Genomic DNA, 14,777 nt, shown 5'->3' on the forward strand with positions numbered 1-14,777 from the left:
TGAGGAGGCTTGTCGTGCATCGATGCACGCCGCCTTCGTAAAGATTGTCAGCAGGATAGTAGCCGAACGCTGCACCAGAAATTCTGCAAGCGTGATAAGCTCCCACGTGAGGTGAGGGGAAAGTTTTGCGCCATTCGAAATGCTCTCGCAGCTAGTTTGCGGCGCACGATACAGCCTTGCGGATCGGCCCCGGAGCCTCTTCTAACACCAGAGCGGTGGCCACTAGCCTCTTCTAACACCAGAGCGGTGGCCACTCCAACTTTGCTCACTACTGTATGTGTTCTGCTTCCAAGCTACGAAGAAATCAGTGATAAAAATAGCGGATGACAGTACACAAGACGTAAAAAGCTTCTCATTCTTATATAGGTAAAGCTAAGTGGCTTTTTTTGCTACTGGACAAAAGTTACCAAAGTAAAGAACCAAATTATAATTCAGGTTTAGTTTTATTTTAGCAAAGGGAACCAGCTTAGGTTCTTAGCTGAGTTTCGTTTTATTCGGTTAAAGTGGCACTGAACCGGACAAAATGCAATTGATGATAGGTAATATCCTTTCAAGCGCTTACAAAAATAGCAACATGCATCAATACTTCTGCGCGCTATAGAGTCAATTAGCCACACAGGGATTTCTGCTTCATGCAGTAAAAAGCGTGCGCTTCACAAAAGCGTGCGCTTCGGCATGTAACTTTTAGTCTTCACGTTCTGCAGGCATATGCGTTGAAAGCTTCCTCTTCACAAATGACAACGCGTCTTGACCAAACCGCCTTATTCAGTACTGGCACAATATCAATTATACCTTCATACAAAATCGTCATAATGAAGCAAGTCGTATCATCGGGAACTTTTCCTTATAGGCGTAGTTTTGGTAGCAAGAAGATGAAATACGTATGCGCTGCTTGACACACACATAAAATGAGGTGAGTACTTGAGGTGAAAAATGAGCCTTTTAACGATGCATCTAACAAATAGTAGTCGTCATTAATGTTCTTTTACCAGCTGTTATCATAGTGCGAGTACATACGAGACACGGTTGGTAAGATTGAGAGAGAGAGACCCTTTAATGAAGAACAGAGATTTTAGCCGGCGTTTAAATTTCGCTGGCATGGTACTCTGTGTAGGAAGGGGAATTGGGGAGGAAAAGATGGAAAAAGAATCGTGAGGAGATTAAAAGAAATGAAGGGGGAGATAAAATGCGGCCAATAAATGTCTTCTAAGATGCAAATGTGCTTATAGAGTTCACAGCGTGAAAAATTCCGAAGGGTAACATTCAAGGTGAACTTAAAGTTTGTCTAAAAGTCCGATGTCTTTAAAATGCGTAAATAAAAAGTTCATTGCGAGTCTCTGTTGCCTAGGGCAGGCTAAGGGACCTAAAACAATGTCCATTGTTAAATGCACTGAGGAGAGCTTTTACATGCTATGTTCGTAGTACGCATGCTCGTCTGCGCACGCAGGACACTCAAGTAGGATATGTTGCACAGTTTCAACCGAACCACAATTGTCACAAAGCGGACTGTTCATTTGACTAAAACGGTATCGTAAGCTATTTGTATATGCACAGTTCAGGCGGAGTCGGTGGTAAGGAGTTTCTAGTGGCGAGGAAATTTCGTAGGGAGTCCTGACGTTAGATGTGGGTCAATCGTGTAAAGAAATTGATAGTGATTTGTCGGTAAGCTCCAAAGTCGATATTTTTCTTCGGTAACAAATTTTTTAGCCAGTTGGGATGCATCAGATTTCGTGAAGTAGGTCCAAATGAATCTGATGTTGGTGGTCTTTACGAGCCGCTTCATCGGCTTTTTCATTGGCTTTAATGTCACAGTGGGCTGGTATCCATTGAAATCTTATGCCGTGGCCTGCGGCAGTAGCCAAATGATGCAGATACCCGATGTCAAGGGAAACAGGCTGATGATTGCTTTTCGTTATACATTATTTGCAGAGATGCTCTGGAATCCGTGAAGATAACCCATCGGCCGGGGGTCTGGCGCAGGATATCGGAAACAGCTTCTTTGATGAGCTCAGCTGTCGTAAATGATGTCTTCCGCTGCAGCCGGTAGGACAGGACATGGTTTGTTGAGGGCACATAAATGCCACAGAAAGAAGTGTCTTGAATAGTTGAACCGTCAGGGAATATGTGGGTGTACTGTGTATATTCATTGGCTAAGTAGGCGAGAGCGGCTTGCAGAGGTGCTGCCTGTGGCATGCGGCTCTTCGCATCCACGCCAGGAACATAAATATTCCCCTTTAGAGACGATAATGCCTACGGGGGAAAGGTGGATGGTAGTAGATTTCGTGGCTGAGTAATAGTAGGGAGGGGCAGAAGCTGTACAGCTTGACCAAAGCCAGAGTTACATTGAGTTATGTGGACACGGTTTAAGAAGCGCTTCTTCTCTTGAAGGACATGTCAGGCGGGTGCGCATAGATTCTTGGGCGGCAATCAAATCTAGCGGGAGACATCCTGCTTCTGCAAGTGTTCCTGATGTAGAGGATATTTTTGAGAGGCCAAGACATATTCGCAAGCAGTTGTTCCGCGCGGCTTCAAGAATCTTCTGGCTTGTTAGACGTGATCTTTGAAGCATCGGTAAATAGTAGCGCAACGCTCCTTCAGCGTAGGCCTTTTCAAGCAGTACAATCGACTGGCAGTTGCTGCCCCATCGTGTTCCCGTCATGGATCTGAAAACCTTTGTCGCTACAGTAATTCTCTCGCGGAGTTTTTTAATATGAGGTGCCCAAGAGAGGTTACTGTCAATCATGACACCTAGGAATCGGCGTGATCGTACATAGAATAGTGACCGTCCACCCAAAATGAGCGGGTATCGAGTCATTCTTTTTCTTGTGAAAGCCATAGCCACACTCTTTGCTGATGAGAGACGAAGACCATGGGGAGCCAGGTACATTGAGATGTGCAGTTCGTTGCTGCGTAGTATAACGCGAACGTGATGCACTCCAGATGCAAATATCATCTGCAAAAATTGTTATGCGTACTCCTCGTGGAAGGTTTCTTGTTATATGTATAAGGGCAATATTGAACAGGAGAAGGCTGAGTACAGCTCCCTGAGGTACGCCCCTCTTCACTGCGTGAGAGTTTGACCATGTGGAGTGGTCATAAAAATTTGCCGCTCTTGTAGCTTTGATTCGTGTGCTTTCTCTCAGGCAATAAGTCATTGTTGATATTAGTTCCTCATTTCGAGTTGCAGCAGTAATTCCCCTCTTTTCAGCGGCTTTGTATGCATCCCAGTCTGTAGATTTTATGAGAAACGTCTTTGGTGCCCTCTGCGCGCAGAGAGCTGATATGAGAACTGGGTAATGGTCACTTTTACGTGTTTTCATATCGGTGCACCAGCCAAAGTTGTGGGCAGTTGAACTTGTTACAGAGGTCACGTCAATGCTACTGGCAGTCGTCAGGCCTCGGAGGTAGGTTATGCTGACGTCATTTAGCGGTTCAATTGAATGTTTCGCGAGAAGTTCTGCAAGCTTGGCACCTCGGGCACATGCGTGTGAGCTTCCCCAAATTTCGTTGTGAACATTGAAGTCTCCGCTAATAATATGTGGAGTGGGCGTCCTTATAATCAAGTTTTCAAGTCTCGAAGCATCGAAAGGCCTGCCTGGCTGAAGGTATACTCCAATAAGAGTGTACTCTTGTCTCCCAATTACTGTTACGGCGCACACATATTCGTTATCATTGTGAGGCAGGACAAGGAGACCGGAATATATTTGCGAAAGCCTATCAACAATCTGCTGACGTCATCTGGTCGTTGTGAATGATGAAAATAGTATCCGTTTAGTCTGAAAGTTTCCCCCACGCTCAATTCAGAGATGACTATGAAAGGGAAGTGGTACGCGCACACAAGGTGGCGAAAATCAGAGAGTTTCGAGCGTAAACCACGAACGTTCCACTGGAAAATAGTGCATGTGCAAAAGATGTTGTGGATGGTCAACTGTGGTGAAGCTCTTCCTGTCGAGGCCATGATTACAGGTGTTTGATATTACTCCCCTGCGAAGCGTCAGAGGCTGACAACATCGGTTCCACTGCTAGGACCGCTTCTACTTCTGGGAGTCCTCGAGACGAGGGGTTAGCGAGGACAAGTACCTTGATGGCGGCAAACAGCATAGGGATCAGTAGGCATGTAATTTCTTGTTCGGTGCTTCCGCTTTGTTGCTTTTCGTTGATCTTCTTGTTACGTTTCACTGCCTTAGGCTGAGAACTAGAGAGGTTATTTGTTGTGTCGTGTGAGGAGTGCTGCTGCTGTTTTGATGAAGAACAGCACACGGACTTCCCACGCTTCTTTTTGGCTGCAGCCGCGTATGTGTCATCAGATGTTTTTTCACGTTGTGGTGGCTGATTTTGAGATAGATCTATCATATTCGTAAAAGCCACGTCGGGGTTAGGTGCTGGATCATGACGCTTGGTCGCTTTCCCTTGTGCTTGCTCCACTGTGCGTGCAAGTGTAGCAGCTTTCTTTTTAACACACCCTCCGTATGAAGCAGGATGTGAGAAATGGCAGTTTGCGCATTTAGGTTGCGCTCTCGAGGTATACTCTTTGTGCGAATGGAGGTCTACACACAGTTTGCATCGCACGGGACCGGTACAATGTTTTGATATGTGGCCGTGCCTCTGACATTTGTAGCATTGTGTCGCTGGTCCGGCATACTCAGTTACAGGGTAACTTTTAGGCAATGGTGCATCTTTTGAGAATTCTAAAATAACAGAGCCTTGCCTTGCCACCGTCCTCAGGAATGTAACTTGTTAGCCTCCTTGCGGAAAGGACACTTTGTTCACGTATATACTCCTGCAGATCTTCATTCGAGTTGGTTACAGGTACGTCCTGAATTTTGCCGAAGCTGGCTGTGTAAGAGTACGGTACCCGTGCCTCCACAGCCACTCCGGCTAGTTTAGTTCCTGGGAGCAAACGATTCGCTGCAGGCAATGTCGAAACTGTAACCATCAAGCTCCCGTCCTTGTTAAGACGAGGACTAATAACTTTTTCTTGAGCCGGTGCTACAACTGGCGAAGCCACGATGTTAGGGTTCGCTTTCCATAGATTGCCTCCTACCTCGGTGGGCCTGAAGACAACCGGAATACCAGTAGCTCTTTTTCTTGTAGGAGACAACCGTGAAGGATGCTGGTCATCTGCGTGGTCACCCAAAGGCGCATCGCTGTCTTGTTCTCCTTGTGGTCTCTTGTTCGCGGGGTCGCGATCTGCTGCCGCCACTGCAGGGGCCGCTTGACTTGCCGATGGCTCTGCTGCCATCAGTGCAGCATGGAGTTCGGCTGATGGTGGTGCTTCGTGTCAGCGTGGATACGGCGCAGAGCACCTAGGAGGTCGCTTTACGTGCTTCCGCCGGTGGCCAGGGACCCCCAGGTCATCGCACGCTGAGGAGCCAAACCACACCAACACTGAATACTATAAAATTTCGGAAAAAAAAACGCCGAAAATTAGAGACCGGTCTCAGAGAGCCGGTCAGCTAATCATAGTCTTCTTCTTCCAGTGGCAAGATTGCGTACGCGCCTAAGCCACCATATGAACGCGCGCAGGTCACTCGAGCAGAAATCGCACTTTCGTAGTCTTGCACGCGTTCGCCTATCTGAAGATTTCCTGAAATCTCATCCGACAGCCTCATTTCCAGTTTTTAGCAAACTGCGCGCATCGCCGTCGACACCTGGAAGGGGGCACTGTAGAGCTTGATGCGTAAAGTTTCCTATCCGCCCACTGAATAAAAAAAAAAAAAAAAAAAGAAAATCCGCCATTGGTTTGTGTAACTGTAGTATACTCGCTGAAATGAGCAGGGGCTCTCTCTCAAAAGACGGGTATGTGCAATAATGCCGCACTGACCTTTCTTCTCAGCGCTCGGTAAACTGTCCAGCACTGCACCGACATACATTGAACATTTGGTCGCCGTACAGACAGAACGCGGTCCCCAACACAGCAGCGGTCGAACACCCCAGGACATTACAGCCTATAGCTTTAAAATGGGCGACATCTGATGCTAACGCGTCTTATACTGCATGATCGAATGCCCGCATTATAAAATTTGCGCCACAGTGAATGAGTGATAATGTAGGCTTTTACCCTAAGACTGCAGCATGCAATCGCTGGTATCTTCTACTTGGGCGCGTAATGTGATATCATGATCTCATCGCGTTCTTATTTGCAGAATAGTTTACAATCGTTCAACGGCTCTTCTCCAACAGAACTTGGGAAGATAGGCCTGTCAGGAACGCAGTACGCGAAATGTGGCGAGAAGCAGAAGTAACTGTTGAGCGATATATACTATGCAACAAACACCCAAGCTTCGTAAGGATTATGAGCGCAACTTTGTCCTAGATCAGAGTGTTAACAATTTTTCGCAACTTCCGATTCTTCTTCATCGCTGAAAAGCCATTGCAGTGGATACTATATGACAAAGTTTGATCACCGCGAGCTGCGCGGGGAAGCGTTCATAGACGTATTCGTTGCCGCGGAGTTTGCTGTCTGACTACCTGGTACACAACTCAGCACGTTCGGGTATAAAACAGGAAATATGCATTGCCGCCATCAGCGAATTTACATTCCTTTTTTACTTGCGTGCGAGACAGCTAAGGCTGTAGTCTTTGTCCCAGATGGATATCGAAGAAGTCTCGTTATTACATATTTGTTAATGTTTACGCGTCCTCAGTATATTTGAGTAAAAATGGCGGGCAAGTAACGGGAATCGATTTAAGTAACATGTTTCAATGCGCGCAGGGTTAGGGGGAACACTGCGTTCTTGGAAATACTTCGTTAATTACGTTAGCGCCAGGGTTTACCCATCGCCGCTAACATGAATCGGCGCACCGTCATTTCCACACTCCACCCTCATTATAAGCATCAACTGGTTTCTTTCAAGATGGGCTGCGGGGAGCACTGAATCACGTATATAATAATTTATAACGGTCTTTTTTATGCAGTATAGGTTGTGTGGGGGAGCTAAAACAACATAAAGGCTGTTTAATGCACCCTTGTGTTTGATCTTTATACAGTGTCAGCACGGGTACTAGAGCGGTTATACGAGGACGACGCATAAATATATTACTATTAATGGACTGCAAACATATTATGCCTAAGTGGGAGGAATTGACGCTTGTGGTTTTTGCGCTGCAAGGTCAGGTTCGTGAAAAAAACAGCAATTCACTATTGCTTCACGCACAGTAAAGGAGGTTCCCAATAAGTACGAACAAAAAATGATTTAGACAGATAATTTAAAGAAAATTATAGGGTCACTGACCAAGTCAAAGTTTAATAAAAACGAAATGACGTTTCGGAAGCCCTACGGCTTTCTTGTTCACAATGGGGAAACCAGACAAAAAATGCGTTTATAGCTTCTTCAAAATGCATCGTAATGATTTGCATAATCAGATGGTAGATCCCCTTTCGTCCGATTGAGCGTGCCATGAGTGGTCTGAATCATCAAAGACTCTAGATGCAGTCTAGACGACTGTGCGATCCGTTCTCTGGCAAGCACACGTGCCCCGTCCCAACTGATGGCGTGTCCAGTTTCTTGCACATGTTCGGCCAGAGCGTTATAGCACTGTGTCCTTTCGCCACATACGGATACAGCAGCAACGGATACAGCAGCACAAAAATGATGTAGCGAAATGACACAGTGCTACTAACGCTCTGGCCGAACATGTGCAAGAAACTGGACACGCCATCAGTTGGGACGGGGCACGTGTGCTTGCCAGAGAACGGATCGCTGCTAGACGATTGTATCTAGAGTCTTTGATGATTCAGACCACTCATGGCACGCTCAATCGGACGCAAGGGAATCTACCATCTGATTATGCAAGATCATTACGATACATTTTGAAGAAGCTATAAACGCATGATATATGTCTGGTTTCCCCATTGTGAACAAGGAAGCCGTAGGGCTTCCGAAACGTCATTTCGTTTTTATTAAACTTTGACTTGGTCAGTGACCCTATAATTTTCTTTATGTCACTACCTGACCAGACGATGTTTCGTCGAACTCTTGATTACATCAACAGACAGATAATTTTAATCAGACGCGGTATCTGCTACTTCATATACATATTCGTAAAGTAATGCAACTCCGCATAGAAGGAAAGAAAAAGAAGTAAAGCGGTGTTGGTCGTGGGTGTACGACTGTACTCATGCGTCTCACACAAACAGGATTGATAATTTAAAACCACAGCATACAAGCAATGGACAGTAATTCTGGTTTAAGGGCTTGGATGTTTTTTTCCCATCTGTGCGTCGTATACCCACGGAAAGTGCTCGCATTTTCTACATGTTGAAATGCCCGGCCAAACTTAGCCGGCAGTAAAGGACATCAATGAATATATCGGTATATTTATGAGACGGTGATCAAAAACCGAAACTATAAACTGTGAGTGGACTTGTAAATTTGTTCCTCTTTATTTCACGCATGCACTGTATTTAGCAAGCCGATATTTCGTTGACGTATAGGACGCGGTCGCTTAGGGTAACAAACTGAATTCCAAGGGAAGGAAAGCGTAGCAGGGGGCGGCAGAATGTTAGGTGGGCGGGTGAGGTTAACAAGTTCGCAGGGGTCAATTGGATGCAGTTAGCACAGAACCGGGTTAATTGGAGAAATATGGGAGAGGCCTTCGCCCTGCAGTGGGTATAGTCAGGCTGGTGATGACGAGAGAACGCGGGACCAAATTCCGGCCACTTTTCGCTGGAGGCGAAATGCAAAGCACTGGTGTACTGTGCGATGCCAGTGCCGTGCAAAGCACCCCAGGTGAGATAGGCCAGAGAAACCACTTGAATGCAGCTGCCAGCTATCAGCCCACCACAAGATATTTTTTTTTATTTTGTAATTGACTAATTAATAAGTAAGATGATTTTTTTTTTATTTGTTAAGTATTGCCTTTACACAATCAATGTGATTGCCAGAGTTGGAGAGCACATTCTGAAACCTCCATTGGATTTATTTCGATAAAGAAAGCCTCTCGTATATAATTTTTCCAAGCTCTAAAGAAAGCCCGCGAAATGCAAAAAAAAAAAAATAAATAATAAAAATGTTACGTGACTGGCGTATTCGTGCGCCACGAATGGGGTGCTCTCAATCGTCGTTTGAGTGAACGAAATTAGCTGCGGCCGTGACTCGTCAACCCAGTCCCTGCGGTAGGCTGATACGTTGGCGATGGTTGGAGCCAGCGCGGTGAGTCCGCTTAGTTGAGAGAAGCACAATCGTGGCCCACGAATGCGCTAGTTTTTTTGTTTTTTTTTCGTATTTCGCGGGCTTTCTGTAGAGCTTGCAAAACCGATGCATATGAGACTTTCTTTATTAGAAATAAATGGAATGGGGATTTTGCAAGGTGCTCTCCAACTTTGCGAATCCATTTATTCCTAATTGCAATAATTAGTAAATAGAAGAAATATCCTAATTAGTAATCAGTTAATTGCAAAATAAAAAAATTCCTGTGGTACGCCAGATGGCTGGCAGCTGTATACAAGTGCATTGGTTTCTCTGGTCTATCTCAAGCGTTTCATTTTTTAACCCTTGGCTAAAGTTAGCTTGAACGCCTTTTATAAATACACCAGCCAACCAATATTTTCAATCAACGCAATTTTCTACTTGAATAATCTCGGCCCGATTTCCAGAACTATTACAATTTTCATGGAAATCACTGCATATAGGGACGCGAGTAGGGCCGCCGCAAAAGCATTCCCTGTCGCTAACGCGTGCGCGTCAATTCCAATCCGTGCCAGGCGAAGCGCATTTGCGAGAAAACACTTCGCCACCTAAAGAACTAACGATGGCCGTGTAAACGTGGCGAAGCACGAACTCGGCCTGCAACTAACGAAGGCGACCGACGCGACGGCGCTCGACGAGTGCGCGCGTCGCGGCGTGGTAGGCGCGCGCGCAGCTCACCGTGGCGGCTGGCGGCGGCGGGCGGTGCTCGCGCAGGCTCCGTGGCAGCCGAAGACATGTCCCAAACAAAGCGCCAATCGTGGGCGACATCTTTCCCTTATATAGGGGGCCGGGACGTGGGAAAGCGTCAGATGCTGTGGCTTTCCATCTGGCCGCCGCGGAGGGTAATTGGATTGAGAAACTTTTCGCATTCAGCGCCTCGGAACAGATTTCCTGCTCTGCTTCGTCTCCGTTTCCTTCGATCCCTCTATTGCTGCTGCCTTAGCCGACGGCGGGCTGTAATTCGCTCCTCCTTTCTTCCGTCCGGGGAGTACACGTCGGGGTGCCGAGGTTTATGGTCCGGGCCACCGGGTTGTCCTCCCCCGCAGACGCGCTCCACTGCGTGACCCCCTCCCTCCGGCGGCGAGGGACTGTAGGCCCGAGGCGCGAACCTAGCGCGCAACGATCACGAGTACCGTTGCGGTGGTCAAGAGCGCGCTTGTGAGCTCTTCGCATACCACAGGCCCGCTCTCGCGAACGGCCTGTTAGCGTCGCTCGCGTGCTCCCCAGTGCTCAGATACTGAGGAGGCCACGCTTTTAACGGTGACCGCATTATTATGTAAAAAGAAGCACCTACTTGTGCAACCTGTCGGACACCAACCTGAACTCCACGGAAACGACTGACATAAACGCTGGCAGCTTTGGGTAGGATCCATTTCATTCTTTTGGATGAAAATGCAGAGAATCACCGAAGAAAGATTTAGACAGTTATCTCCGGTTCAAGGGGATTACTTTCAGCTGAACCATCCAGTGCATGCCTTATAACATTTCCATATCGTTCGGTGCATTTTTACCTTCAGTCGAACTGGCCGAGACATGGTACTTTTAGCTCTTTTAAACAAGAGTCCTTGATTATTATAACAGCCATTTCAAGTGCTTTTGTTAACACCTGTGTTTGAATATATGTAACAAAGAAACAAAAACAATAAAACCGAGGAAGTGCTTGGAAAGATTAGGGGAACTGTCGGCACTTATTTTCCACTACATTTCGCTTCGCGTAGAGTAACGATGAGATTTCACAGGCGCCAATCACTCAGTTTAACCATTCCAAGAAACGCCACCTCAAAGGACGCGATTATGAACAGTACATATTTTTCCCTGTCTGATTCGTGGACGAAGACATACACACACTCCCGAAGAACAAGACAAAGTAGTTACTCGATTCTAATACCTACATAAACACGCGAACCAGCAGTCTACTGCAGAGTGAAACGAAAAAAAAAAAATGGAAAAGAGGCTTTTCGTTATTTCTTTGTACGATTCCTATTTCAGTTGAAAGTAAGCCCATTGGTCCAGCTCTCTCTCTCTTTCTCTCTCTTTTTGTGTCCACTTCTATAGTTTCAACCCATGACAACATGATATCATTGCGCAAGTGTTCATGCCGCGTGTTTGTGCAGGTGGGGTGTACAGTGAATTGCACGAGTGTAGCGAAAGAGAGGCCACGTCTATGCATGATATAAGCTGTACAAGGCAAAAAAAAAAAAAAAAAAAAAGAAGGATAGGAAGAGAGCACGTCCCGTGTTGTCTGTTTACCGTATCAAAGCCGCGGTTTTGTTACGCGGCCCCACTGCCTACCGGCACCACTGGTTTGGTGTTTCTTACCTGGCGGCTCACTGTGCTGACAAAGACCGCCCGACATGGCCACCAAATAACTTCTCTTTTCTTGGCGCGACCCAGCTCAATCATCCGCGGTTTCTCCCACGCATCCCTTCTCCTTTTTTCGCGGGCTGACGGTCGGGGGCGGCGCCAGATCCCACCGCCGCGCAAACAACCGCGCCAATCCCCTGGCGGACCGGACTCATCCGGCGGCCGGATTAAGCAGGCACGTGGTCGAAAGGGAAAGAGTGGGATGGAGAGGACACGGCGCCGGAAAAGAGAAATCGGCGGCCCCCAAATCCGCCGGTGGTGCGCGCGCGCGGACGTACTGAGGAAGATATTTCAATTTCCAGAAGACGGCCTGCTGAGGAAATTGCGGCCGGGGGAAACGGGATCGCCACCTCCGCGCTGATCGTCATCTTCCGGCGGCTGTGATCCGCAATCCAAGCGCCGCCGTAGCGATCGGACGTCGCGCCTGCCGCGGGCCGCCCTCGCACCCTTCCTCCTCTTTTGCTAGTGCTCAACTCGCTGCCTTTCTACCCCCGCCCCCTTGTTCTCTAGAAGCGCGTCGGCGCGATTCGTCTTTGCACGGCAGCGGGGTGGGATGCGCGCGCAAGCACTAAATCGGAATGGAACGCGTCACACGCACTCGAGCATGCGTTGCAACCAGAGAGCTTAGGCCTAAAACAATTATGATTCGACCGGCCGCCAGTGTGTGCACTGAGATACGGTTAGATATCGTCGAGCTCAAGTATCTACGGGATTCCCTAAAGCGATGTGGGACATACAGCGCAACTACACGGATGGACGTACACGTATAACCGTAGGACGAGCGCTCCTCAAATCTTTTGCGTCATAATGAACCTGCATCAACGGGCTCATATAGCATCTTCACTTGAAGCGACAGCGGTCTTCTTCAGCCACCAATGACGGCCAATCGCCCGCAATGTGCCGTTTTCGGGGTTAGTAGAAGAGGTTCATTGCGAAGAAACAGCGTTAAACGAGGACGCACAACAAAGTGATGAGGTTACAAAGGTGGATGACGGTCCTCGATAATGTCAGAATAAGGAGGCATAGCGCTGGTTATCGCACACTCTAATCAACAAAGTTGGCTTCTTGCTTGAATTTTACTGACAATACTTTGCCGCCCAGCCATGAAGCGAGAGTGCGTTGAAAAGGCGGTAATTTTAATTCATGCCCATCTGTAAATGAACTATGGCGGAGAAGCGTTGTTATTAGAAAATGCTTAGATCACACACAAGACGGACAGAGCAGTACACACCCACAAGCGCTAACTTGCAATTAAACGTTTATTTCAGTCTTTCACCCTCACATATAGAAACGAGCATGTTCAGCACTTCACTCAGGTTATTCAAGTCATGCATACAACCTCAACTACTAAAAGCGTGACACATCATTTACGAATGCAGATATATATCGCACGGGGTTAACGTAGGTAAACGTAGTGTAGAAGTTCTGCTTTGGCGTAGTTTAACTCGGTAAATGTAAATAACGTTGTCGCTGGTTGTTCACATCGCTTAGTGCGGCATATCTCAGCCTCCGACAACTACCGTGGAGGACCAGGCTCGTTATTTATTTCCAAGCAGGATGAATTCACCCGGCCCATCTCTCGCATATTTATGCAGTTAAACCACGTGACATATACGTCACTGCTGACACCACAGACACGTTCAATGTAAGCAAACATAAGGTGAAAGGCCAAAGGTCAAAGGCCAGAAGTCAAGGCTTCGCACATACCTGATGGTTTTCCGATTCGCCCTGAAAAGTAGCTCTTTTGCATTGAAACGAGCGAATAAGGATGCATACACAAGACGTGAAGTGCATATTGCCATAGCTAAAAGGAAGAAGGCCTGCTTCTTTTGGTCACATGGTAAATTTTAATGGATAGATGTAAATTCATTTTCATAAACACTAACACAAACGACGCCGTACTAATACACATATAAGGACGACGCCATTTTTGTTTTGGTCTTTCTCCAACATCTCCCTTTTTAACTTTTCCTTCCTCCGAGCCAAGATCTTTATTTTATAGAAGCGAGGGGTGCAATCTTTGCATTCTTTATAATGCGGTGGAAGGTCTGAGCCATACTTGTTCTTGAGGGAAAAATAATTTTCTTTGAGCCTTTCATTTAGCCAGCGTCCCGTTTGTCTTATGTATAGCCAAGGCGCAGCTTAGGAATAAACCACGCTTGTTGCGTTTGGTACGTATTCCAAGACACACTTTTTGGTGCCCCCTGTTAATTTTGTATTGTGCTCACCACTGCGCGTAGTTTTGACAGCTTATAAAGTGCCCTGAACAGAGCGCCCGCATGGAACTTGAACGCAATCCTTTTCTTGTCTTGTGCAATACTTTGCGCACATATAGCGACTCTGGGCCTCCCATCGCTGACTTTCCTTTCTCTATTGGCTACTATATGCGCCTGCCACTTATTCAACAAAGACTCAGTCAAAAGAATATTTAGGGGAATCCCCCAAGGTGGAGTAGATTTGGGAAGGGAGTAATTACTCATTGACATCCATACAAGCGCAACCGTAAGACTACTAAGGAAAGCGCAGTGGCGCTCAACCACTGTTCTAAGGATGCGGGATCGAATCCCGCCGGCCTCGGCAGCCGTTTTTCGATGGAGGCGAAAAGCAAGGCGCCCGCGTGCTGTGCGATGTCAGTGCACGTTAAAGAACCCCCAGGTGGTATAAATTTCCAGAGTCCTTCACTACGGCGTCTCTCATAGCCTGAGTTACTTTGGGACGTTAAACTCCACAAACCAACCAACCATACAGCTTTCTTAGAAACTTCGTACCATACAGCTTTCTTAGAAACTTCGTAGTTAAAGAAAAATTCGTCCTGATCAGGGATCGAACCCGGGACCACCGCCATTACGGGGTGGTGGTCCCGGAATGTTTTAATTTACTATTTATTGCCTTTAGACAATAAATTAATTTGCAAAGTTGGACACCACCCTCTAAAACCACCATTCCATTTATTTCCGATGAAGAAAGCCTCACTTGTATCGCTTTTCCAAGGTCTGAAGCAAGCTCGCGAAATACAAAAAAAAAATGTATATATAACGTGAGTGGCGCGTTCGTGGACACGATTGCCACATGTGGCACATGCCCAACTTTGTACTTACCGCGCACAATGCGGTTACGGTTTGAAGGCCTGTCGGCTAAATACTAATTCACCAAAGGCATGCATGCTGCACCCGCTGTGCAGGGTGGCACGTCTTGTCGGCTTGTCCGAATTCCATCCAGGAC

General features: G+C 47.0%; 1 pseudogene across 1 annotated transcript in view; it reads right to left on the minus strand.

Moving 5' to 3' along the window:
• The window catches only part of LOC146205921 (paired box protein Pax-1 pseudogene), a 48,644-nt pseudogene extending 38,717 nt beyond the window's left edge, over positions 1–9,927 (minus strand). Inside the window, exon 1 of the transcript XR_014708369.1 lies at positions 9,870–9,927. The product of XR_014708369.1 is annotated as a paired box protein Pax-1 pseudogene (transcript). The remainder of the gene's footprint in view (positions 1–9,869) is intronic.
• Positions 9,928–14,777: the final 4,850 nt, after the last annotated feature.

This window comes from Amblyomma maculatum, chromosome 1 (assembly GCF_055883805.1).
Source record: "Amblyomma maculatum isolate TAMU_Amacu chromosome 1, ASM5588380v1, whole genome shotgun sequence".
NCBI classification, from domain to species: Eukaryota; Metazoa; Arthropoda; class Arachnida; order Ixodida; family Ixodidae; genus Amblyomma; species Amblyomma maculatum.